The sequence below is a fragment of the Pongo abelii genome, chromosome 8 (genome assembly GCF_028885655.2).
Source record: "Pongo abelii isolate AG06213 chromosome 8, NHGRI_mPonAbe1-v2.0_pri, whole genome shotgun sequence".
Taxonomy (NCBI): Eukaryota; Metazoa; Chordata; class Mammalia; order Primates; family Hominidae; genus Pongo; species Pongo abelii.
The window spans coordinates 28,680,258-28,706,258 of record NC_071993.2 but is presented as its reverse complement, the minus strand read 5'-3'; the positions used below and the strand labels follow the sequence as shown (position 1 = coordinate 28,706,258).

Sequence of the window (26,001 nt, the reverse complement as noted above, 5' to 3'; positions counted from 1 at the left end):
GTTCCACCTAGCCTAGATGTTTCATGGTTCTAGGTATTTTAAGAGGAAAAAAACCAACCCTTTGTTTTCAGCATAGAAACTGTACATTAAACAGCAAAATGACCAAATAAATGGCCCTGGAATTTTACACCAACATCTGTTTTTAGTATTGTTGCATATTTCACATCTCCTGTGATTTCTGTCAGTTTGCAGAAGCATATAGCCCAGGAATCACATTAGAAGGGAGCCAAACTGTAGTCGAGTATAAATCTCACAAGCAGGCAAATGCTTAAAGTGGAGTACTGATTCAAAAGCCTGCTTGTCCTTGCTGCATTAAGTCTAGGCACAAGGAAAAAAACTCTTGTCACAGAATGCTACAAGTCTTCTGACATCAGAAAACTTAAAGCTTTCATGAGAATATTGCACTGTTCTTAAGCGTGATGACTTTTCACTGGCTAACTCACTAACAGAAAGGAGCTTTGAGGCTCCTTGCCTGACTTGCTCTCAAAGGGATTTTTAAATAGGAGGCTTACACATTTCTAATATATTTGGTATATGTGGGATAAGATATGTGTCACTTAAAGATGAAATAAATGTAATTATACTCGAATCTGGATCCATACTCAACTCTTTTTCAGTCCTAGGCAACTTAGAAATTTACAGTTTGATATTATTATATATTTTCATTGATTGAAAATTTTTGATAAGTGTATATGTATTTCTTTAAAAGAACTATACAAAAGGAATATATTGCTTTTTAATAGCTCTTTCAAACTGGTTTCTATATAGATGCATATGAAGGTGAGGTGTGTGTGGGGGTATGTGTGTTTGTGTGTGTGTGTATGTAGAAGTGTTAATTGTAACGGAGTCCTTTTGTCTGTTGATTTGCATAATTTCTTTTTTATGTTAATACTTCAGTATTTGGATCTGATAAATATTTATTCTAGCATTTATCTTTACTGAAATGTCCTCATTTGACTAATTTTTTTTTTTTTTTTTTTTGCCTTTTCTGCCTCTTGAATACCATTCAGAAATGTTTGCTGGTCTTCCTCTCTTCTCTCTCTCTTTTTTATTAAACTAGAGTTTCATTCACTGAGAGGTGCATTATTTGTTTTTATATATGTTATTTATTTTCAAATAAATCTGGTCAAAATTATCCTTATTAAATCATAAACGTATAACAGATATGGCCTTGTTCAGAGAGACAGTATGTTTCTGTGACAATTAAATAGGCAGCTAATGTCTTTATTCTCAAAGAATTGAAATTCTACTTGAAATTTCCTTGAATATTGTCTTACATAAAGTTAAAAGTTATGCATAAATCATTGTATTGATTCTGAATATTTTAAATGGCATTTAAAAACATTTAGCCTATGTTTTGATGATGATTCTTTACATAACTAAAACTTGTAAAGGCCATCTGATCCACTACTTTCTGGATTTCAATATTTGGTACTTAGGGTTTTGGAATAGGAAACTTACGTTATCATTCCCTTTGCTGAATTATAGGAAAATGCTATGAAGAAAATCAGCAAGTTGGTATAAAATCTTTTGTTTTTATGATTTTGAATATTAATAGAATAGGGTTTTTAAAAAAGTTTCTGATTTAATTTAAAATTTATAAAGGAAGAATAATTCTATCATGTCAATGTTTATAAATTTATTTTTAAAATACAGTGATAAAAACTTTATCCACTAATTTTTACAAGTGTACTTAACATCTAGGAGGAAATTGCAAATATCGGATTTGAAATAATGAATTTAGTCACGTAATACCATTTATCAAATTAGCCAGTTAACTTTTTTCACGAAGCGATTGCTCGTTATTGCTCTTTTTTTAATCTTTATTTTGCTCTTTATTTCATTTGTAGTGTATCACCATAACTTGAGTTTGCATGGAGGAAAAGTTCATGGAAGATGGTTCTGGAACTATAGGGTTTCAGTTAATATCAACATAGAAATAAATAAGGAAGGGCACATCCCAATCTTATTATCTTTGCATCTTTGCACTTATATTTGTTGTAGAGCTCTAGTTCTTGGCTCCAAGGTAAGTAAAATCAGGAGCCATGATAATAACAACCTCTTTAGGCTTTAAAACTAGCCTCCTTCTGCAAAATTCACAAGTGCAAGTCATATTCATCTTTGTTGCTTGGTTATGTCCTCCCCTAAAGAATCTTTGTGTATCTAATACAAACCCAGAAGAATAAAAAGGCTTTTCAAACAAAAAAATAATTTACCTCTTAAAAAATTCCTGAAAACTAAAACATGACCTCTTAAACCTAAAATATTTCTGAGTCTTAAGTAGCTGGATATAAGGACTTGTCTCCTCCCCCTATTTTTTGGAAGAATTGCTTACCGAACAAAGATATTTGTAATGGAAATTTGTTTCCCTCACTCTCCATCATCTAATGATACGTTCCTGCATAATGGATTTATATATGTAATGCAGACAGAAAAGCAGGCCTCAAAGTCTGATAGATTTTCTTTTATATGACCAGCTTTTAGATTATTATATAAAAGATGTAGCTTAAGTGTTCTGGAAATGAGTAAAAGTGAATCTTATGTCTCAGATAGCATGTAGGAGTACTTTTGCATGACAGAAACTTGGCAGCTTGCATTTCTTATGTCAATATAATTTAAAGTACTCTAATTTTCTGCCTAAAACTTATTTTTATAGTTTGGTTGCATGTACTACCTAACCTTTAAGAAAGAAATATGAATTTATTTGTGGTATTGTTTGTTGCTTTTCTATTGAAATCTAAATATGAGTTAAGAGTTGTCTTCCTAATGACATAAAATTAATTTAACTTTAACTTCAGTAGGATGTGATTTATATTAAATATTTAAATCCAGTATATATTGTCTTCAGAAAGGAGTAAGAAAAAGCTGTTATCCAGGTAATATATTTTACAACAGAATATTCAAGTGTGAGTTTTTATAGTGTTGCTTCCTTTTCTTAGTTATCAAAGTATAAGAACCTAAAAGTTTCTAATATTGCTGACTGAATAACCTTAATTCAAAATTTTTGTTTTACACAATAACTCTTAAAAAATTCTTGCAGTCAAAGAAACAAGAATGTACAATTTTTCAACCTTTTAAAGATTAGAAAGCAAAACACAAAAATATTTTATTGTAGAATTTGTTTTAACCAATCATGATTGTTATGCAGGTAAAAAGAAAACATTTAACTGAAGCCGAAGGGTGTCCATTTAAGCAAGGTGTAACTTATTCATTCAAAGACAAACATTTGTCAGTTGATAATCATCACAATAGGCAAAAAGAATTTAAACATTGAGTAAAATAACTAGTTCACTGCACACGGTACCAATATTTTGGAAGGTCTAACACTTAGGAATAATATATCACAGGACGCTACAAGTCATTGTAATATAGCTTTTCAAGTTGAGTAAGCTTGTTCTTCCTGGATTCTTAAGTAATTTTATTTGTTGTTTTCATCCATAAAGTTAATTCAGAAACAAATACTTCGCTTATGTCTTTACATGAAGTTTGTATGTCTAAAACATTATCAAACATTTTCTTAATGTTGGTGGGGTCTTGTACAAACAGAAACACATGGGGTTTTAAAAAATACCTAACATTGACTGGGCACAGTGGCTCACACCTGTAATCACAGTACTTTAGGAGGCCGAGGCAGGCAGATCACAAGGTCAGGAGTTCGAAACCAGCCTGACCAACATAGTGAAACCCCGTCTCTACTAAAAATACAAAAAAATTAGCCAGGTGTGGTGGCACATGCCTGTAATCCCAGCTACTTGGGAGGCTGAGGCAGGAGAATCACTTGAACCTGGGAGGCAGAGGTTGCAGTGAGCTGAGATCATGCCATTGCACTCCAGCCTGGGCAATAAGAGTGAAACTCCATCTCAAAAAAAAAAAAAAAAAAAAAAAGTAACGTATTTTTTCCCTAATACTGATACTATCTGGAAGATGCCAGAGTTCCGAGTTTGGGTAGAAAGAGGTGTAGATGAACTAAGTTGTAAATTTCATATCTGATCACTTAAATTGCAAGATGGTTGAGGTGAAGAACCTTCTAACTGTTACTGCTCACTCTCAATCTCCTGGGATTCCCCAAGATGTTACTTCTCAAACACTATCAGAGTAGATGCTTCTAGTCTTTCCATTGGAAGGGTTCTCAGCCCTATTGTCTCTTGTATTTTGTCCTGGGGACCCAGTGCCATGCAGGTTAGAAAGCGTTGGTTAACTCTTAGGGGTCTGATCTGTGGTTGCGGATTATTGCAGACTTTTAGGAGGGATGGCAGTAGGGGGTGGGGAATTTAGGAAAGTGGTTTCTAGTATGGGGATTTAACCTTGCCCATGTGAATAATAGCACACTAATATAGACACACTTTCTCCACTTGTCAGGAGTGTCACACATGTCCCTTGCAGAGTGACATCCAGCAGAATGGGACGTTTACTGCTGCCCGGTGTGCAGGACTCATCACGTGCCTTTCACAAGAACCTTTCTAGTCCATTCTCTTAAGACAGCACATTTATCTTTCTCTTAAAAAAAAAAAGTTCTTCTTTTTTTGAGACAGGCTCTCACTCTGTCACCCAGGCTTGAGTGCAGTGGCACCATGATAGCTCACTGCAGCTTTGAACTCCTGGGCTCAAGTGATCCTCTTGTCTCAGACTCCTGAGTAGCTGGGACTACAGGCGTGCGCCACCACCCCCAGCTAATTTTTAAAATTTTCTGTAGAGATGGGATCTCACTATGTGGTTCGCACTGATCTCAAGCTCCTGGCTTCAAGTGATCCTCCTTCTGTGGCCTCCCAAAGGCTGGGATTATAGGCATGAGCCACTGTGCTCAGCCACGTTCGTCTTTTTGAGACCTTCTTGGCCTCCCCTTTGTGAGTTTTCTAACTTTCCTCTCCTGCTCTAATGTAGTTGAAGATAGCAGATGGTGGACTCTTGATAACACTGGAGAGAGGAGCTGGCCCTCCCTGGCCACTCCTGGCAGGAGGGTCTCCCTTGGAATACCGAAGCTTTGGGGAGGGATGGTGGGGCCATGGGAGGTCATGCTAAGTCGATAGGAAACTTGTAAGAAACGTTATGTCCCTCGACCTCTCTCCTGCCCATTTCTAGTCTGAGACTTCAGTAATCAAAACATGATTTTGTCATGATTAGCATAGCATTGAATTAAAAACTCAGACTCGAGCCAAATGGCATGGGTCCAAATCCCAGTTTTAACATGGACAAGTGTGTTGTATTTTTTTTTTCTTTCTAATTAGTTCTTGAGCTCTCTCTAGAGAGTGGCTATAAACTCTAGCCCTGCCCTGATGCAGAGGAGGTGGTCGTGGCTGTCTGCAGTGTGCCTTTCATGGGATACTTCTTTCTGGTGGAAGGCCTAATGCCTAAGTGTCCACCTGTGACCAGATGTCCTCTCTCACAAGGACTTGATTATATTGACAGACACTCTTGGGGCTCTTGTCTGACCTGTTTCCAGTTTATTCCTACCAAGATAGCCATTCTCTAGGAATGCCCTGACCAGGAAAAACTGTAGATTCAGGTGTGTTGGGCAGGTAAGACACAGAGGAGGCAACGAGAAATAGCAGGGGTGCATGAAATAGCAGAGGCAGTGTATTACTCACAGATCCTAGAGAGGAGAGCAGTATACCTCACAGGGCCAACAGGAAGAGGGGAGTTGTCTGGAACGCAGACTCAACCAGTGTGTGGGGAGCAAGAGAGATGGGGGGACCAAAGCCTTCACTGGGGTCCAGGGCGTTACCCAAGCAAGCTTTCCTTCTGGGAGTTCTAAATAGAGGGTGTAAAGATAGCAGGCATGAGTTCCGTGGAGTTACGCTGTGACTGAGAGGTGATCACTGCAGCATAATTGCACGGTCCACGTGGGGTGTAGGGGTCACGGAGTGAGTCATATAGGCTGTATCTGTATGTCCCATAGTGAGGTGGTCACCAGCAGGCAGTTGTATAAGGCAGGTTTCTGGATGGGCTGCCCTGAGGAAGTGGGAGGAGGCAGAGAGCTTGAAGCTATGTCAAGGGCGACTAAGCCCTGTTTCTGATATGAGAAAGTTAAGCCTGGATTCACAATGGATGCCAAAGCAACATAAAATTATGAGAATTCACTATATGGTTCTTATCTGAAAAAAATGGAGATTATAGTACTGGACTCATAGATTGTTGGGGAATTAAATAAGTTTGTGTATTGTAGTGTACACAGAACAGTGCCTTCCACATAGTAATAATCATGCGACTATCCCAACTCTCTTCTGAGATCAATGTTTTATATATTTTTTCCTCTTTGTTCAAACTTGCTAAGTCTAAGAAATTCTGTTCCTTTCCTTTTCTTACTGGATGTTCATTAAGCATGATACTTGCTACTGAATATATGTGTGTGGTTATATCAGTAATATAAAAATATCATTTTCTCTCTACTTAAAAATTTTATGGAGAAACATTCTTTTGCAAATTTATACAGCATATTCATGACATTTTGTTAGAATGTGAAATATATACTATATGTGATATAAATGACAGATTTTTTTGTGGATTGGCATTGGTGTTTTAATTTTTTGTTGGTTTTTGTGGCATGGCTTTTATCATTTGATTTCCATGGCGCTCAGTCTTTAATCGAGGGTGTAGTATTTAATCTATCCCATTGGTCCTATAAAAAAATAGACTCTATGTTTAACAACCCACTTTATAATGGAGTACCTGAGATTTCAAAGTGACCCATCTGATGTCCATCATGCCTAGCTGTTTGCCTAAGCCACATCATATTGTTTATTTCTTGTTTTCTAACAATTTGCTTTAGATGCACATGACAGGTCAGAGTTACTAAGACATGTGCTTAAATAAAGTCACAACTTGGGTGATTCAAAGCACGAGCCTGAATAATAATAATGATTTGCTTGTGATATTTGCTAATACTGGTCAAACCAAGCCAACATAGTTTAAGGATCCATAGGTATTTGAAAAATAAAAATACAGTGGTATACACCTTCCTGGAAGTGTTTTCTTTGGCCACTATTCTGTAGCTTGGATGGATGAGGGGAGAACTGTTGTGATCACTCCTGTTTGCTCTGAGGTCATTGTAGTGAAATGCTTTGTACCTTGACTCATAGTTAGATTTGCCTCTGTAATATTGCCAGTATTTTTTCCACCCTTAACTGAAAGCGAGTCTCTGAAGTCATATTTAACTTTTAAATTGCTATCCTATTAGTAATTTAGGAACTGTTTAGGATTACTTTCTAAAATACCTTTCATCAGATAATATAGACAGAATAAAAATAAATGATTCTGCATAACTCATTTGATATGTGTATTACATTGATAATTGTCAGGTTATTGTTAAATTTACAGGATATTTAGATATGTTAAGGACAAAATTTGTTGTTTCTAATATCCTTTTTCCTTTCCACTATTTTTATCGAGAAATTTCTTTTTTAAGTGTTGAACAGATTGATTTACAAACAAAACTGTTCTATGAAAATAAATATAATCCCCTTGTTAAAGACATTATTTTGAAAAAAATGCTGAAGGTTTTTGTTCTGGTTATTTTTCCTATTTGATTATTTAATAAGCTATGTAACGACTATGTTTTGACAACTTAAGTGTATGCATTCTTTTTAAAACAAGGCTGCAGTGCAGCCTAAAATGTAGTTTTTCATAAATTCTATTTATTTGTTGACTGATAATTTTGAAACATTTAAAATACATTTGTTTTTTCCTTTGGCTTTGCTAAGATGAGGAAACAGTTGAGTGTGGTAGGTGGATTTTTTTTTTTTCCTTTGGGTGCAACATCTTCCTATTCTAATTGTATTTTCTGCACATTTAATCATTTCCTTTCTCATTTTCTTTGTGCTTCTCAGAGGAAATTAAAGGTACATGTATAATAAGTTACCCTGCATAGTCTAGTCATTTTATTTAGCGCACATATATGTAGGATTAAATTGAATATAACAATCAACTTACAAATGTACTGTGTTGTACATCCAAACTTCCATCTTGATGTTACAATACCAAAAATTGTGGTTGGACTTTGTTTTAGAAAGAAATATACATTTTTTTTTTGCTTTATGCAGCAGAAATATAGAATGTAATCTGAAATAATACATTATATTTTTATTCTGTCAGTAGTCTTGAATGTGAATGAAATAAACAGTATCATTCAAATGCATTGACAGACGTATTTTGATGTAGGATCTAGGGGAACCTTCTCAATTATTTGATTTCTGTGCAGTCTATGCTGCTAGTTCCACAAGAAAGAGGCCTAAAATATTAAGTACCCCACTACTTAAATAAAGTTTTTAAGATATGTATAGCCTAGTATTCATGTGACTTCAAAATACTAGCACATTGCTTACTTTACAAATGTTTTTATCAGTTCTTTAAGAGAAATAGCAATATTTCATTCCCCTGTTACTCCCAACATGAAATCTCTTCTTATCAATAGAAAGAACATATTTTCATCTTAACCTTTCTGTCTAATCCAATGAGCCAAAATAAGTGCTGTATTTTTACCTATTATCTAAGAGCCTGATTTACAAAAATAAATGTACTTTGGGGGATCAGGTGGCATCATTTTCTTAACTTTAAAAATATAGGTCGGGTGCGGTGGCTCACGCCTGTAATCCCAGCACTTTGGGAGGCCAAGGTGGGCGATCACCTGAGGTCAGGAGTTTGAGACCAGCATGGCCAACATGGCAAAACCTTGTCTCTACTAAAAGTACGACAGCCGGGTGTGGTGGCGCATGCCTGTAATCCCAGCTACTCAGGAGGCTGAGGCAGGAGAATTGCTTGAACTCAGGAGGCGGAGGTTGCAGTGAGCCGAGATGGCACCACTGCACTCCATCCTGGGCAAAAGGTGAGACTCCGTCTCAAAAAAAAAAAAAGAAGAAAATATAAACCTCTCAGACAAGTCTCATATAATTTTCTTGGAATTGCATCAAGAAACCACTGAAGAAAGCTGGGGGAATTAAAACCCTGCATGATGTTTCAAAATATCACTTTAAACTTAAATATAAAACAAATTGTTTTATGTTTAAGAGTGGCATTGCAAGGGCTGTTCTATGCTGTGCTTTACCTAATTGTTTTACATGGTTTATTTTTTTGCATCTGCGGCTGGCCTTCTAACTGTTCTGCTTTATTTCTTGGCTTTTGTTCTGTATGCTTTTACACTCCATCCAGAAGATGCTGACTATGCTGGTAACAACAGTGGAACCTATATAGGTGAGCACTTGGCCACGGAGGAGGATCTCTTTCTTTCTGTTGCTTTCCTCGAAGTCATTACCTCGTTTTATCTGAAATGAGTGCATTTGCACTCGCATGCTCTGAGATTCGGTGGGGGTGGCATCACCTTCACATTATACAGGCTCAATGGGCTGGACACAAAGGGTTTCCTGGTGTGCTTTGGTTATTATATTCCAGAAACATTCCCAGATGCCCTATCTTTATATTAATCTAACTTATATTTTTGATATAAGATACAAATAATTGTATGATTTTTGATAGAGGATGGAAAAGCATCCTGTTGGCACTAAGCAATTTTACACAATTAATGGCATCTGGACTTTTCTGATTACCTAGTTAATTGTGAATTAATCAACACTTCTAAATAACCTTTTTCTTCCCGACAACTTTCTGCTTATTTGTTGTTGTTGTTGTTGTTTTTGAGATGGAGTCTCACTCTGTTGCCCAGGTTGGAGTGCAGTGGCACAGTCTCAACTCACTGCAACCTCTGCCTCCTGGGTTCAAGTGATTCTCCTGCCTCAGCCTCCTGAGTAGCTGGGATTACAGGCACCCACCACCATACCTGGCTTATTTTTGTATTTTTAGTAGAGATGGGGTTTCGCCATATTGGCCAGGCTGGTCTCAAACTCTTGACCTCAAGCAATCTGCCTGCCTCGGCCTCCCAAAATGCTGGGATTACAGGTGTGAGCCACCGCGACTGGCCACTTTTTGCTTATGCTTTTTTATGACTTCTTATTCCCACAGCCCCCTCCTAAGTAAACATTGACTGAACAGCCCCAAATATAATTAAGCCTTATGACCAACTTTCTAATCTGTACTGGCAGGAAAAAATTCTAGTTTGGAGATGCCGAGGGTTGTTATACACGAAAATATTTAGAAATTGCTCAATGCATTAAAATGATCTTCCCCAACGTTTTACCTTCAAATTTTCCCACTCTTGCCACATCCAGACATCATGACAAACTCTCTGCTTTTAGTAGTGAGAGGGAATGAATGGTGTAGAGACACACTTTATTTTGTTATTATTATTATTATTATTATTATTATTATTATTTGAGACAGGGTCTGGCTCTGTCACCCAGTATGGAGTGCAGTGGCATGATCTTGGCTCTCTGCAACCTCTGCCTCCCAGGCTCAAACCATCCTCCCACCTCAGCCTCCCAAGTAGCTGGGAATATAGGCCTGCACCACCACGGCCAGCTAATTTTTTTGTATTTTTGGTAGAGATGGGGTTTCACCATGTTGCCCAGGCTGGTCTCAAACTCCTGCGCTCTAGTGATCCACCCGCCTCGGTCTCCCAAAATGCTGAGATTATAGGCATGAGCCACTGTGCCCAGCCAGAAACACATTTAGAGATCAGCTGCTTCAGCTCTCTTATTTTAAGATTAATAATTATGTATGATGATAATATCTCCTGGTTATTGAAGAAATGCACCAGAGCCTGTATTTGGTATTTACTGTGTATTATCTCTAATACTGTGAGGTTAGTGCTATTGTATTTATTTCAAGAAAAGGAAACAAAGGTCTAGAAAGTTTACAGCAGTTACCCGAGGACTCAAAGATGGTAAATGGAGCCTCCTGAAGTCACATCCCCATCTGCAGAGACAGAATATTTGTACTGTGTCTTTTACAATTGCTGCCTTTTGATTTTTCATTTTACAAAACAAACTAGAAAACCCTTTGCAGACATATGGAATATTTCAATTTCTAGGCTAGAGAAAATCTACTAAGTAAGAATTGGATGATGAGAGAGATTTTATTAAAATTGTATTCTTTACTCATTTCAGAATAATACAGTGTGCCAGATACCCGGTACATCCATTAACACCTCCCCCTACATCACCAGAAACTGTAATGGCTTAAAACAGCAAGCATTTATTCTCATGATACTGTGGTCAGCAGTGTGGTTCTTCTGGCCTGGGTCAGCTTGGTGGATCTGTTCAGTCTGGGGTCTTGGCTGGGGTCTGGTTGGTTTGGGGGTGCTCAGGTGGGTGAACTTGTTTCTGTTTCATGGAGTCTTTAATCTTTTGCGAAGCTAGCCCATGCAGTGGTCTCAGAGTTCCAGAGAACAGCAAAAGAAAACAGTTTCGAGGATGTAAATGCTCAGGAAGCCTCTGCTTGCATCAGATCTGCTAATATCTCATTGGATGAAACAAGTCTTATGGCCAAGCCAGGGTTACTGTGGAAGGAGACCCCCTGAGAGCTTGGGTGCAGGGAGGTGTGAAGACATGGACGGCCATCACTGCATGCTTCTACTTCTCTCAAAAACAGAAAGAGTGGTACCTGCTCCCTAACTTTAAGGACCTATACTCAGTCAATCAGATGGTAGGGATTATAGAAAACTGTGGCATAAAGCACTATCTGATGACTGTCACATAAAATGCTGTGATTCAGAGAAGGTGGTGATCATCTTAGCCTGAAGCAACCAGGGATGCAGTCCCACAAGAGAGGCCATTAGAGCTGGGCACCAAGGGTTAGCTGTAATTCCAGGTAGCGTGGGGGATAAAGATAGAAGAAAATAGCATGGAAAGAGCACTGGACATATTTAAGTTCGATGATATGTAGATGGTGGGCCTGGAAATTTAGTTTGGTACTGGATAATGTGAGATCATAAGTTTTAGGTTAAGTAATTGACACATTTATTAAAGTTTTGCCAGATTTTGGCACTCAGTGTTATTCTTTGTATAAAATTTCGTCCAAAGAACAAAATATGGATTTTAAATCTGTGTCTTTCTTCCAGCATTTAGGAGTTTTGTAAAATGAGTATTTAATCAGTAGACGTATTATATTATACATTGATGTGCAAAAGCAAGGGGTGATCAGAAATATGGGTTTCTTTAGAGCACGTAAAGAAAATGAGTTCTGACAAAATGCCATTGAATTTGGCAATGCGGAATCACTGATAACATCTGAGAAACATTTTCACCGGAAGCCAGATTGCAAGGTGTCAAGGAGTGACAGAGTTGACAGCAGAGGAAGGATCGCAGTTGAGTCTGAGGCAGTTTTTATAGTTGAGGATAGGAGTGCTCCAGTGGGAGAGAGGATAATATGATCATTTTTATAGGCAGAGATGACCGAGCCAATGGTAAAGAATTGAATATCTGAAAAAGGAAATAATTGTGGTTAATTGTAAATGATTCAAAGCTTCTAAATAACTTTTTCTTTCAAATATCTTTTTGATTATATTTCCTTATGACTTCTTATTCCCATAACCCCTCTAAATAACCGTTGGCTAAACAGCCCCCAATATAATCAACTTATGATTAACTTTCTGAGGAAATCTCCAGTTTGGAGATGCCAAGGGATGTTATTAATATAAACGAAAGCAGGACTACCTAGAAATTGTTACAGGCATCAAACTTATCTTCACCCACACTTCTCTTCTGACTTTCTCCCCACTGCTGTAGATAGGTATTCTGATAAGTTCTCTGCTTTTAGTAGTGAGAGGTAATAGTCTAGAAGCACAGTTTTAGCAATCAATTCCATTAGAGAAAAAAGTCCTATTACTAGATTGGGTGGAATTAAGACTATGGGAGGGTTTAGATAAAGTAATTTGGCACTAGCAGGTGGAGTTAAGCATACAGATATCCCATGGCCCAGCAAAATTATTTCTTTGCAAAAGGTGGTGAGCTTTGTGCTTCCAAGAGACCATTCTACATCACCCAATTATAGAAGAAAATAGGGGACCATCTGAGTAGAATAAGAATAGCATGAATCATGTAATAATTCATATCAAACTAGTGGCTCACAGACACTCTGAAGGCTCACAGACACTCTGCAGACTGTGTTGGGACAAAGATCCATATTTTTTGTTAGACCTACAAATTGAGAAATTTCATATGAAAATTTCTGGCTCCTTTGGCAGAACAAAAGGTTTATGCAAAATAGGCCTTCATTTCCTGATGTTAATAATTAGCTGAGGCGGAGCGCAGTGGCTCATGCCTGTAATCCCAGCACTTGCACTTTGGGAAGCCAAGGCCAGTGGATCACCTGAGGTCAGGAGTTCAAGACCAGCCTGACCAATGTGACGAAACCCCTTTTCTACTGAAAATACAAAAATTAGCTGGGCATGGTGGCGCACGCCTGTAATCCAAGTTACTCAGGAGGTTGAGGCAGGAGGATTGCTCGAATTTAGGAGGCAGAGATTGCAGTGAACTGAGATCGCGCCATTGCATTCCAGCCTGGGTGACAGAGCCAGACTCTGTCTCAAAATAATAATAATTAGCTGAGCTGCATTATAACTGATTCTTCAATGGAGAGATTAAGAGCACTCCGTTCATCGCAGTCCACACCATTCCTCATTACTTGCCAATTCCGAGACAGGTTGTCAGTTACCATTCTCCTAACAGTTGTACTGGTGCTTGTGCTGTAATAGCAAAGTATTTCTTTGTATCCATATTTTCAACCATGGGGAAGTAAAGGTAACCCAAGAGTATTTCTAGAAAAATGAGACAACATGTTTCTTCAGGGGCTGATGTTGTGCAAAATGTATTCCTATTGGCAGATGGATAACTTAAGGTCTTTCTGCCTACCTGGCTTTGACACGGTTTTGTTTGTTTGTTTGTTTGTTTTGTTTTGTTTCGTTTTGAGATGGAGTCTCACTCTGTCACCAGGCTAGAGTGCAGTGGCGTGATCTCGGCTCACTGCAATCTCTGACTCTCTGGTTTAAGCGATTCTCCTGCCTCAGCCTCCCGAGTAGCTGGGATTATAGAGTACAGCTATTCACTCCATTCAACTCTTGGTCTTAGAAAAAATAGTTTCATTTCCATCCTTGAGTGTGGCAAAGGGAGAAATGTGGCCAACGTGTTTTAGTATATGTGCACCATGACAACATTTCTTTATGTCCTCCTGGTCTAAATACTTATTCTAGTGTGTGCAAGAGACAACCACAAGGTTTGTGCACCTGGAAATTCCTTGAGATACCACCAAGATGAGGAAACCTAGGAGGATACCTGAGAAGAGAGTCATACGATATAAAAAGACTTTTAAAAAGAATACATCCTTCCACAGTGAAATAATAGAACAGATAAATGAATAGTGTTGCTGATAAAAGTGTCTTCTTTTATGGAAGCACTTCAACTAATGACCAAAGATTTGACATTAGTTCTTTTGTAGAATAAGCAAGTTTGATCATAGTCTCTCATTTAAAAAAGAATATACTGCTAAAAAGTTACTTTGTTACAAATAGCTTGAGAAAATTATCTTGTGGAATTCTGTTTTTCCCCCAAAAGCCAAATCCTAAAAATGCCTACAGGTCTTATGTGTTTTTAAAACAAGGCTTATAAGCAACATGCTAACATAAATGGCAAAACTATTTTATGGTAAACAGACGTATTTAAAAAACGTGTTAAAATGTTCTGTGACTTATTGTCATTGTGGGACTTTTTAGTAGTTTTGCTCCCCCTCCCACTTTTTTTTCCCTCTTAACCATTTCTTTGCCCCCTTTTCTTGTTGGGTTATTCATCAGTCTTCTGTTAATTTGATGAGCTCTTCTTATATTATGAATATTCATCCCTTCTCTGTTGCCCACGTTTTCTTCTGGTCTTCTGGTTGTGTTTTAACTTTTTCTTTGCTAAATTTTAGAGCATGTGAGTATTTTTATTTTCACCTAGCCAAATCTGTGAATCACTTCCCTTTTGTCTTCTCTTTTCTTTTTGTATTCCTCATACCAAAATTACTTAAAATAATTTAAAATTGTATGTTTTCTCCAAAGTACTATATGCATTTGGTTGAAGCAGATGAAATTGCTATTTTGTCAGTCAAAAACCAATACAATGCCAGCAGTTTCACATGGTTCCATTTAATAAATTGTTTGAAAAGTCAAATAGTATTGCAAGTCCAGCAACCCAAAGCAGGAGTCTCCTTTCCTCCTCTTCCTCCCCATTCCTATGGCTTTCCTCGAGAGAGAACCACCTTAGCTCTGGTTGGCATTTTCTTCTGGTATTTATAGCATATAACTTTCTTATAATGCTATTTCTGGATTTTATAAAACAATATTTTTGAGTGCCTTTTACATTCTGGATGCTGTTCTGGGCACTGGAGTTTCAACAGAAATCAAAACAAACATCCTCCTTTTCTAGCACTTTTGTGTTGGGAGTAGGAGTGGAGACAAATTGCTGAATAATTCGTTAGATGGTAATAAGTGCTAAGAAGAAAAGTAAGGTGGAAATGGAGATGGGGTGATGAGGGAGCTGGGGAAATGGGCATTTCAAATTTAAATATGGTGGTCAAAGAAGGCCTCCTTGGGAAGGCCACGTTTGAGCAAAAGCCTGAAGTGAGCTTGTTGGGAATAAGCATTCCAAGCAGTGGTACAAGCATGTGCAAAGGCCCTGAGACAGGATGCATGTGTTCAGGCCCGCGACAGCGTGTGCAAAGGCCCCGAGACAGGATGCATGTGTACAGGCCCCCGACAGCGTGTGCAAAGGCCCCGAGACAGGATGCGTGTGTACAGGCCCCTGACAGCGTGTGCAAAGGCCCTGAGACAGGATGCATGTGCACAGGCCCCTGACAGCATGTGCAAAGGCCCTGAGACAGGATGCATGTGCACAGGCCCCAGACAGCGTGTGCAAAGGCACCGAGACAGGATGCATGTGCACAGGCTCCAGACAGCATGTGCAAAGGCCCCGAGACAGGATGCATGTGCACAGACCCCCCAACAGCGTGTGCAAAGGCCCTGAGACAGGATGCATTGTGCACAAGTGTGTGCAAAGGCCCTAAAGATGGGTCAAGAGACCAGAGTGACCAGAGCAGAGGGAATGGGGAGAGTGATAGGAATTGAGGTTGTCAAGAAAGCAGAATGTTTGTGGGAGGAGGAACTTTGGCTCTTATACTCCAGATCATTGAAGGGCTCTAAGCAGAGTGGTAACATGAACTGCCTTCTATGTGTAAGGGTCACGCTGGCTGATCTGTTGGGAATGGATTGTAAGGGAGAAAGAGCAGAAGCAGGGAGCTCCTGTAGTCATTCAGGGAGACAATGATGGTGGCTAGAAGCAGATACTATCTGTGGAGGTGGTGAGAAGATGTCCCATTCTGGATATATTTTGATGGTAGAGCTGAGGAGATTTCCTGACAAAGTGGCAAACCAAGGATGGGTGTATGGTTTTTGGATTTAGTAACTACAAAGATGGAGTTACTATTTACTGAGATAGGAAAGACTGCGGAGGAGTAGGTTGGGCTGAGGAAAAGTTCAGGGATTCCATTTGAGGCGTACTGAGTTGACATAGAAATAGAGATCTATGACAGTCCAAGATTTAAATGCCAATTTTTATGAGAATTATACTTTAAAACTGTATTTAATAAGCTATCACTGATGTGAAAGTACACTATGTGGTATGATTCTTACTGACCTGTAACATACCTCATTTCTTAGAGGTTAGCATGTTTATTAATGAAAGAGGTTTGGCTGTTATTATTAAAAGAAAGGAAAAAGCTCACTGGGCAATGTAAATTGTATGTAGTTTGCATAAAATTTTGTAATAATCCGAGCGCAGTGGTGCACACCTGTAATCCCAACTACTCCGGAGGTTGAGGGGAGAGGATCACTTGAGGCCAGGAGTTCAAAGCTGCAGTGACCTATAATGATGCCACTCCAGCATCGGTGACAGAGCGAGACCTTATCTCTTAAAAATAAATTAAATTGTAATAATAACATGAAGGTGAATTGCTAGTATGCTGTAAACATGAATTGCAGAAATTTACACCATTTAAAGTTGAATCTCCGCAAGTCAAGGGCTGCCTGTATATAAAGATTGTCAAATCATATATGTTTATGTGTGTATATGCTTGCATATATATGAATTATTAGGAAAAATTCACTTCTTCCTATAGGCTTTTGAAAATTTTGCTTAGCTTTGGTGGATGGCATAGAAGTTAGTTTATTTTTGGTCTTTCAGAACAGTGTGTTTGCTTCCAAAGTATAATTGCTTCTCGATGGTCGAACCGTCAGCATTAAAAATTCTCCTTTTTCCTACTGCAGTACAAAATAATCCATATGAGGAGTAATTTCTTTTGTAACACTGGTCAGATATACAGACTGTTTTCCTTTGGTTAATTCATTATAGAAAACTTGTTCTAATCAATTCACAAAGCATGACTTATCGTGCATCTCTTTTCTAACATACTTTCTTACAAATAATTTCCTGAAAAGTCACTTTGTCTCTACTTTTGCCGTTGCTCTGGAGTACTTCATACATTCTTTTAAAACAAGATCAGTTTGGGGACTTAATGTAAGTTAAGAGGGGTTTGCCATAAAGTTAAATAAAAATGAAACTGTCCATTTGTTGTTATTTCTTTCAAATGTTATTATTTACCCACATCTACTCCTAGGTGTTTTTTCCTAATCCTGTTTCTTATTTCTGTCTGTCCTCCTATGTTGAAGCAACACTGATCTTCAGCAAGTTATCTGCATGTTTTATAAATCCAGTAAAAATTCCCATTTATTCAATATTCAATCATTTTATTAAAGAATGTCATGCAAATTAAGTACAGCTATGTCTAAATATACTGCCTTAATATTTTTCCTAAACATAATATTTATGCATAGAGAACACTTAGAAGCATTCTTTCAAAAGTGACACAGGTTCTTTCTTGAATACGAAAGAACACTGCATAATCTCAGCATGTCTGGAATACTACTTGGAAATATTTTTTCTGACAGAAAGAAACCATTTCTGCTTGGAGAATTTTAAGTTGCACGGACTCAACTGAAAAAAACATATTAAAATTTCAAATCAATTTTTCTCTCTGTTCAGAACTTGTATATTTTTATATACAATTTTACATATGCATAACTGTATTTTCTCATAATTTTGAAGGTATAAGTAAGAGCTTATTTCTTTATTAGCTAGCTTACAAAAAATTAAATTCTCATATGGTTTCTTCTCTCTCTTCTTTTATGGTGATGTTCTGTGCTGTACTTTAAAAACAAATTATCAGTGGTATCAGGAAAAGTTGTAAAGACCTAAGTAATATTTTTCTTTGAAAATTGCAAATTGATATCTTTTACTAACTTTTGTGGTTTCATTAGGTACTTTGAGTTTCTATTTTTATTTTTAGCCTGAGATGAGCTGAAAGACTCCAGGGTATTTATGGCATGTGAACATCTCTTTACATTTTACTGAGAGCAACTTTGAACCTGCAACATTGCAGAGATGAATTTTCTAATAGTGTGTTTGAAAGCCTTTTTCCCCTTTATCTACAAAATTAGCATATGTATAATTGGCTAATATAATCCATGAAAATGTTCATTTTTCTTTGGTGATTTTTTTCTGACATTGTTTTGTAAGATCAATATGGAAGCTGACAAACCTAGCCTCTTTAGACTTCAGTAAATCTAGATTTAGCATTTCTTCTCAGTTTAAACCTCCTCCCAAGATTTTTACTTGTTTGTTACTGCAAGGTGTTCTTAATTATCCTTCATAGTCTTTGGGATAATTTTATGATTGGCATATAATGAGAGCATCATTTCGATAATAATTTTCTATTAAGATCATGTTACTATGTTGGTTATGATTTGCACTATTATAACAGCATTGGCATTATATTCAAAATGTTTATATTAGTAGAAATGTTCAATGTTTGGTTGTCAGAAACCTAATATCATATAATAATTTCCAGCTGCTTAGTTTTTATTAATGTCTACATGGTTTTTTTTTTTAATCTGCTTAAGATGTTCACTTATAGTAAATTTTTTTTTCCTTGTAGTTAAGGTACCTATTGAATCAGTTAAATATTTTCTTGGTCAAATGAATCTGATTTTTAAGATGCAAAAAATAACTTTCGTACAATGATTTAAAAAAGTCTTCTGATTAAAAAAATCTGCATTTTAGTAATTTTAAGGTGAGAAAAAAAGAATTTAAATGTTTTTTTTTCTCCGTTGAAAAAATTAAGCAGTTTTCTAGACTGTGTTTGCATCAAACAAATGTATTCCTTAAAACCTTAGGAACTTTAGAGTGGCTCCTTCTCTAATCCTCTGTTATGAGTCAAGACTATTTCACTAGGACCTCTTTTCCCATGCTATAAACATGTATAAAATTTAAACATATTAAAAGCTTATTTTTAACATTAGAAATGCATACTGTCTGATGTTATTAGACCAGGTTGGTTATGTAAAAGAAATGTAATCAGAGATCTAAACTGTCCCATTTGAAAAATTGCAGGTGGTAACGTAATAGTATTGATTTTCTTTGAGTTAACAGAAAGCCAAGTCCCACTTCCCCCTCATTCACATGTGTGATTTTTGGAGGCTGTTAGTGTGGGTGGTGAGTTATCTTGACTTTGCTTGAGGGCCTTTTATGTTAATGGCCATGTTTGTAACTAAAATGATCGTGTATTTTTAATAAAATGCCATCTTAAAGGTCAACATTTTATTAAAAAGTGAGATCATTAAAATTACAAATATAGGTACATTATAAGTTTACATTGAAATTACGTGTTTGTGAGAGCCAAAGAATATAATAATTTGTGATTTTAGAAACGATTTTTTATCCATTTTATTAGTTTGGTTGTAAGTTTCAAAACCATAAGTACTTCTCTTTTTTTCATCATTACTACTTAGGTGAGACTTCTGGTTCTCTCTCTTCCTTGCCCTTAATCTTAACTTTTTATATTATATTCTCATTTTTTATACTTTTCCATGGATTTCTGCTTTTGTTGCTTGCTTTATACTTGAATTTATGTGGCTATTCCTAACTATTGTTAATATACAAATTTGGTCTATTACCGTAATCACTGAAAAATATAGATGATTAGAACTTGCCTCTGAGACATAACCAATATGTATTTTGTGTTACATGCTGATATAACCACACAACTACATCTGCCAATATGGATTTCATTTGTTTGTTCATATATTGTGAACTTTGTCTTTTTGTGTTTTCTTTTAAAAATTATAAATTTGAAATTATGTGATTCTATGTAATTATATAATATAGTAATTTTGAAACATATATAATATTATAGTAAGTTTGAAAAATAGAACAAATAATTGTCCACAGCCCTCTCTCTACCTAACACAACCATTGTCTTTTTAAAAAATATATTTTCTTCTATATTTCTGTATCCATAACAGTCTTTATATTACTAAAAAAAGTAAAACTCATTGTGTAAGTATGATTATTGTATCCTGTTTTTTTTCCATTTATTGTATGAAATGCATTTCTATGGTACTATGTAGTTTTATAATTTTAATAGTTGCAACTTCATTTCTTTGAGGAGGTGTTTTATAATTTAATTGATCATTTCCATACTTCTGCATATCTTGGTTACTTCCAAGTTTTTTAATTGTTAAAAAATATTGCTAACATTTGAAATTATAGTATAGGTAGTTATAATATTTATCTATAATATGAAACTTATTTTAATAACAAATGATTCTTAATTTATGTATGTAAGCATTAAGATTAATACTCTATTGATGAATAATGTTTTACAAATGCAATGTCGAGAAATAGCTCTGGAAGTGAGCAAACTGCAACCGTCCAAGTTTTAAAATTTTTTACTGAAGAGAAATTGGAGTGACTGGAATACTTGCAAAAAGTCTTATTTTCTAGTCATGGTGCTGCATTGTGAAAACACCTTAAATTACAAGCATTTGAGAATAAGTTTTGTGTCCCCTAGTGGTTGGGAGCCAATGACACTGTCTTACATATTTTTGTATTTCGAATACAGGGGCGTGTTAAAATGTGTTTCCTTATATTTGGAAAACGTCTTCTCTCAGGAAAAAAAATATGTTTTTAATTCCTAAGTTAAACCATTGGTCCTCTTTGTTAATTTTTTCTATTAAATTATTTCATACCTAACATAATGTAATAGAAATGAGCTAAATTCATTTTTTTCTATTATGCATCTACGTGTATAGGGTAATGTTTCAAACTTTCTTCTTGACTTCATTTTATCATTTAATACTTGAACCAAAGCTTTGGCCATCTTTGTTTATTACACTGAAGAGTGTACTTAAACACATGGATTGTTATACCCACCTCATAGGGTTGCTGTGAGAATTAAATAAATTCGTCACACATAAAGCGCTTTGAGTAGTGCCGGTCATCTAGTATGTGTCCGACAAATATCAACCACTGCCACTACTTATACTGTTGTTTTGGTGTTGATATTATTAAAAAGAGAATGAAAGGTGAGGTATGGTGGCTCATGCCTGTAAACCTAGTACTTTGGGAGGCCGAAGTGGGGCCAGGAGTTTGAGGTTAGCCTGTGCAACCTAGTGAGACCCCATCTCTACAAAATACAGTTTTTGAAAAGTAACTGGGTGTGGTGGCATGTGCCTGTATGCCCAGCTGCTTGGGAGGCTGAGGTGGGAGGATTGCTGGAGCCCAGGGGCTTGAGGCTACACTGAGCCATGATCACACCACTTTACTTCAGCCTGGATGACAGAAAGAGACTTTTTCTCAAAATAAAAAATAAATAAAAATAAAAAGAGAAGCTAAATTTAGATGAAGAATCACCTTTTTCTGTCACGGCATAATAATGTACCATCTGGTATTTCAGTACAACGTATGTGTCAACATAAAGTAGTAAAAGGATTGTTCAGTATTTCTGGGACCGTTGGTTAATTATTTAGAAAAATATAAAGTTACAGCCACACTTCCCAGGCCTGATTTCATCATGATTACATGTCGGTAATTCCAGATGGAATTAAAAAATTAAGTGTAAAGCCATGCAACCCACTTTTTAACACATCAGAAAATATTGGTGAATATTTATCAGAACTAAGATGGAAAAGGTATAGAAACAATGGAAGGAATCACAAAGGAAAGATATTTATAAATTCAAACACATAAACAGTTTAAATTTCTTTATGATAACAGTTAAAAGGAAAATTGAAAACCTTATATCTTTTTAATAAATAGAAAAAAGGGCTCATGACCTTATTGAAAGATACCTATGTATATGTATTTGAAGACTCTAATCCAAAAGTGATCAAAATGTATAAACCAACAATTTATAGAATTGCAAGTGAGTAATAAACATGAAAAAAATACCCTCAACTCCACTAACAGTTAAAATAACAGTGATGTACAGTTTTCACTTGTCAAATCACTAAAGATTTTAAAAAAGAGATTAGAAGTCCTTTGATGAGAGAATGGTGAACTGGGCCACTGTACATACTGCTGGTGGGAATGGATATTGATATTAATCAATCTGAGAAGCATTTGGACAGGATCTGTCTAGTTTCTAGCAATTTGCCCTAATGAAGTCATCAGTGACATGGGATAAAGGGATGTTTATTGCAGTCTTATTGAACTAAGAAGCAAATAACAAGCAACTCAGATCTCTCCCTTTACAGTTAAATTTTTAACTTTAACCAAAGCTATAAATTAAATGATAAATGAACAAGTCATCATAAATTTTCTGCTGGAAAATATTAGATAAGCGGTGTCTGTGATTAGGGACTGACCTGCAGCTGCAATCTTAACTCTGAAGTCACTTTCCTATTGTAATAAACTAAACGTGCCGTTCCTTTCAAAAACACAAATCTCTAGCAGCTGTGGGTAAGCTCTCTGGAAAAAGCCTGTCCATAAAAATGTTGAGCCAATTATAAATTGCGAAAACATGAAATGTAAGGAAAAATATTTTTTATGTAAAACTGTTCCCTTACTCTAAATTCCTTGTTAATGTACCCCTTTCCCTTCCGTCTTTTTAAAAGCCAGCTCTTGCTAAGACTTGCACTGAAAGTGAACTGAAATCAAACAGGTTCACATTTATCTAAAAGAATCCTCTGTGTACTTTCACTTTAAGGTCACATTTTTTGATCTTCCTTTTAAGAAGAGAAGTAAGATCTGAAGGCAAGAAACGATTAACTCCCTTTTCCTGACACAGAATTACTCTCCCTTAAGCTTAGACTTAACTAAGGTGTACTGACACATCGCTCATTATTTTACTGAAATTGGAAAATTACAGCCTCTGTACTGCCTTGAAGGACATGTTAAGTGTGCTATCACCTCTGACTACCCATGGGGGACAGAATCTAGAAAAACTGCCCTTAGGAGTATGGGGCAGGCTGAAAAATCATCACAAATAAATACTCTGAATTTCATAACTGTTGCTATATCTTTTGTTCTGGCTATGTTATTGGTTGTCTGGGCTGGCAATTTTTCCTTCTTCTCACCCTGTCTGTGTATGTGTATACATATATATGTATGTACATGTATATATGTTTCCATATATATATATGCATATGTGTGTATGTATATCAGATGTGTGTGTATGTAAATATGAGCATTAATATGTATTTGTGAATCAGCGGAGTAAGTAAAAAGTAAGACCAAAGGAAAGGATACTTTGTTTCAATGTAAATATGGTAACAAATAACTATATCCCTAGAAAGAGTATCTATGAAGACAAATGAAAAAATAGTTAATACATACTAAACCTTTCTGTTGTATTTTTTAAACTTACTTATTTATTTATTTATTTAGAGACAAGGTCTTGCTGTGTTGCCCAGGCTGGAGTGCAGTGGCGGAATGTTGGCTCACTGCACCCTCCACCTCCTGGATTCACGTGATTCTCGTGCCTCAGCCTCCCAAATAGCTGGGATTATAGGCATGTGCCACCACACCTGGCTATTTCTGTTGTATTTAAAATGTCTTAATACTTAATAAGGTACTTTAGGCATCTACACTATTTAGCATATTTAAATCTGGCTTTAATTTTAACATTTTGTCTGTTTTATACTATTAGTCAATTTGAAACTAATTAGTGAGCCTCTTAACTTCCCCTCCTCACCCCGCTTTTTTTTATTTTTGCTAGACACCGTGCTATGGGACTACAGGGGATACATGCTCCTGCCTTCAAGGTTCTTTTAAGTAGTTGGAGGCATTGTAGCATGAATCTGTAGCTAACATGTAAAGCACTTACCATATGCCACAGATGGGACTGAAAGCTTTACATGAATTATTTAATCCTTAACCACCTTGTGAGGCAGATACTACTATAATCTGTATTTTAAAGTAGAGGAAATGAGCCTTGTAGAGAACTAAGTCAGCAGAGCCTAGGTACTGGTCTGGATTCTTTGCCAGCCTCTGCTTGGTAACAATCAGTGACCAGCTGCTCTGATGGAACCTCTGTGGCGACCTCACTGCCTTTGCTCGTTTGCATTGTAAAATATCGTTCAAGGCACTAAAGCTTCATAACCTGTGTGAATTCCTGTGCATTAAGGCACTGAAGCTTCATAACCTGTGTGAATTGATTGGTGTTGCTACTGAAAAACTGATGTGAACAAGTGCAGTGTATGGCAGCACCGTCTGTACCCGGCGGGGAGCAGACTCAGATGACCTCCAGAGTTTCTTCCAGCTCTAAGGCTTTCTTGTTTGCAGAGCATTAGCTTTTGACGCCTTTTAGAATTTTAACTCTTAGAAAATGCCTAATGTGTCACGCTTTCTTTGTTGAAATTTACATGAAGCAGATGAAACAGGAATGATAATAGGGTTTTTGTTGCTGCCTTTTAAAATTACTTCCATTCAGTAAACGTTTATCAAGCAACTGTTCTGTAGCAAGCCTTGCACAACTGACATCACCCAACTATCTATACAACATGGTCCCCATCTTTGACACTCGTGCAACATCACCTTAAGAGATCTGATTACCTTCTCTTTTCCTCACCAACTCTTCATTGTTTATGATGAAAGTAAAAACTTGGCTGGGTGTGGTGGCTCATGCCTGTAATCCCAGCACTTTGGGAGGCCAAGGCGGGTGGATCTCCTGAGGTCAGGAGTTCGAGACCAGCCTGGCCAACATGGAGAAACCCCGTCTCTACTAAAAATACAAAAATTAGCTGGGTGTGGTGGCAGGCGTCTGTGGTCCCAGCTACTCAGGAGGCTGAGGCATGAGAATCGCTTGAACCTGGGAGGCGGAGGCTGCAGTGAGCTGAGATTGCACCACTGCACTCCAGCCTGAGCCGAAGTGAGACCCTGTCTCAAGAAAAAAAAAAAAAAAAAAAAGGAAAGTAAAAACTTAAGTGAATTTTAAAGGCTCAGTTAGGTAAGCACATTGAAATTCAAGATTTAGCTGTGATTTGCTCATCAGAAATTTGTCAGGTTTTTACTTTTGGATGTTATTTCCTGTGGATGAGCATTTATGTTCTTGTTATATCCATTCCTGTGCCAAAAGTTTGTAGTGACTTGACAGCAAGCCTCCCTCCATACAGGGAATAATTATAAAGGAATTTATAGTTCTACCTGCTTATCCTGTAATTGCCTCTCACGAGGCAAGAGCTGTGGAAACATGAAATTAGAATGCTGTGAAATATCAGCATTCTAACTTTTGTTGTTAGAGTAGCTCATGTATCATCTTTGTGCTAAATCAGAAGCCGTGCTAATACTGGGCTACAGTCTGGGCCAGCACTCGTCAGTGACAGAGTAGGTGCTGGGGGTGGTTTGGGATAACTAAATTCTGCAATTAGGAAGAGACCCTTGTCTGAGAATCACTGTGCTCAAGCATGAGGGGTAGTTGTAAGGACCTTGGCTACTTCTGGTGTAGTGTGTGATGTCTGTGATAGGAAGGTGGCTGGGTTCGGTGTCTCATGCCTGTAATCCCAGCACTTTTGGAGGCTGAGGTGGACGGATCATTTTTGCTCAGGGCTTCAAGACCAACCTGGGCAACATGGCGAAACCTTATCTCTTCAAAAAAAAAAAAAAAATTGAGCCAGGTGTGGTGGCACATGCCTGTGGTCCCAGCTACTCAGGGGGCTGAGGTGAGAACATGGCTTGAGCCTGGGAGGCAGAGGTTTCAGAGAGCCAAGATCCTGCCACTGCACTCCAGCCTGGGCAACAGAGCCAGTCCCTG

At 37.0% G+C, this 26,001-nt stretch overlaps 1 protein-coding gene across 9 annotated transcripts in view; it reads left to right on the top strand.

Moving 5' to 3' along the window:
* MPP7 (MAGUK p55 scaffold protein 7) overlaps positions 1-26,001 on the top strand; it is a 258,770-nt gene that overhangs the window by 191,340 nt on the left and 41,429 nt on the right. The gene's annotated exons all lie outside the window — the stretch shown is intronic.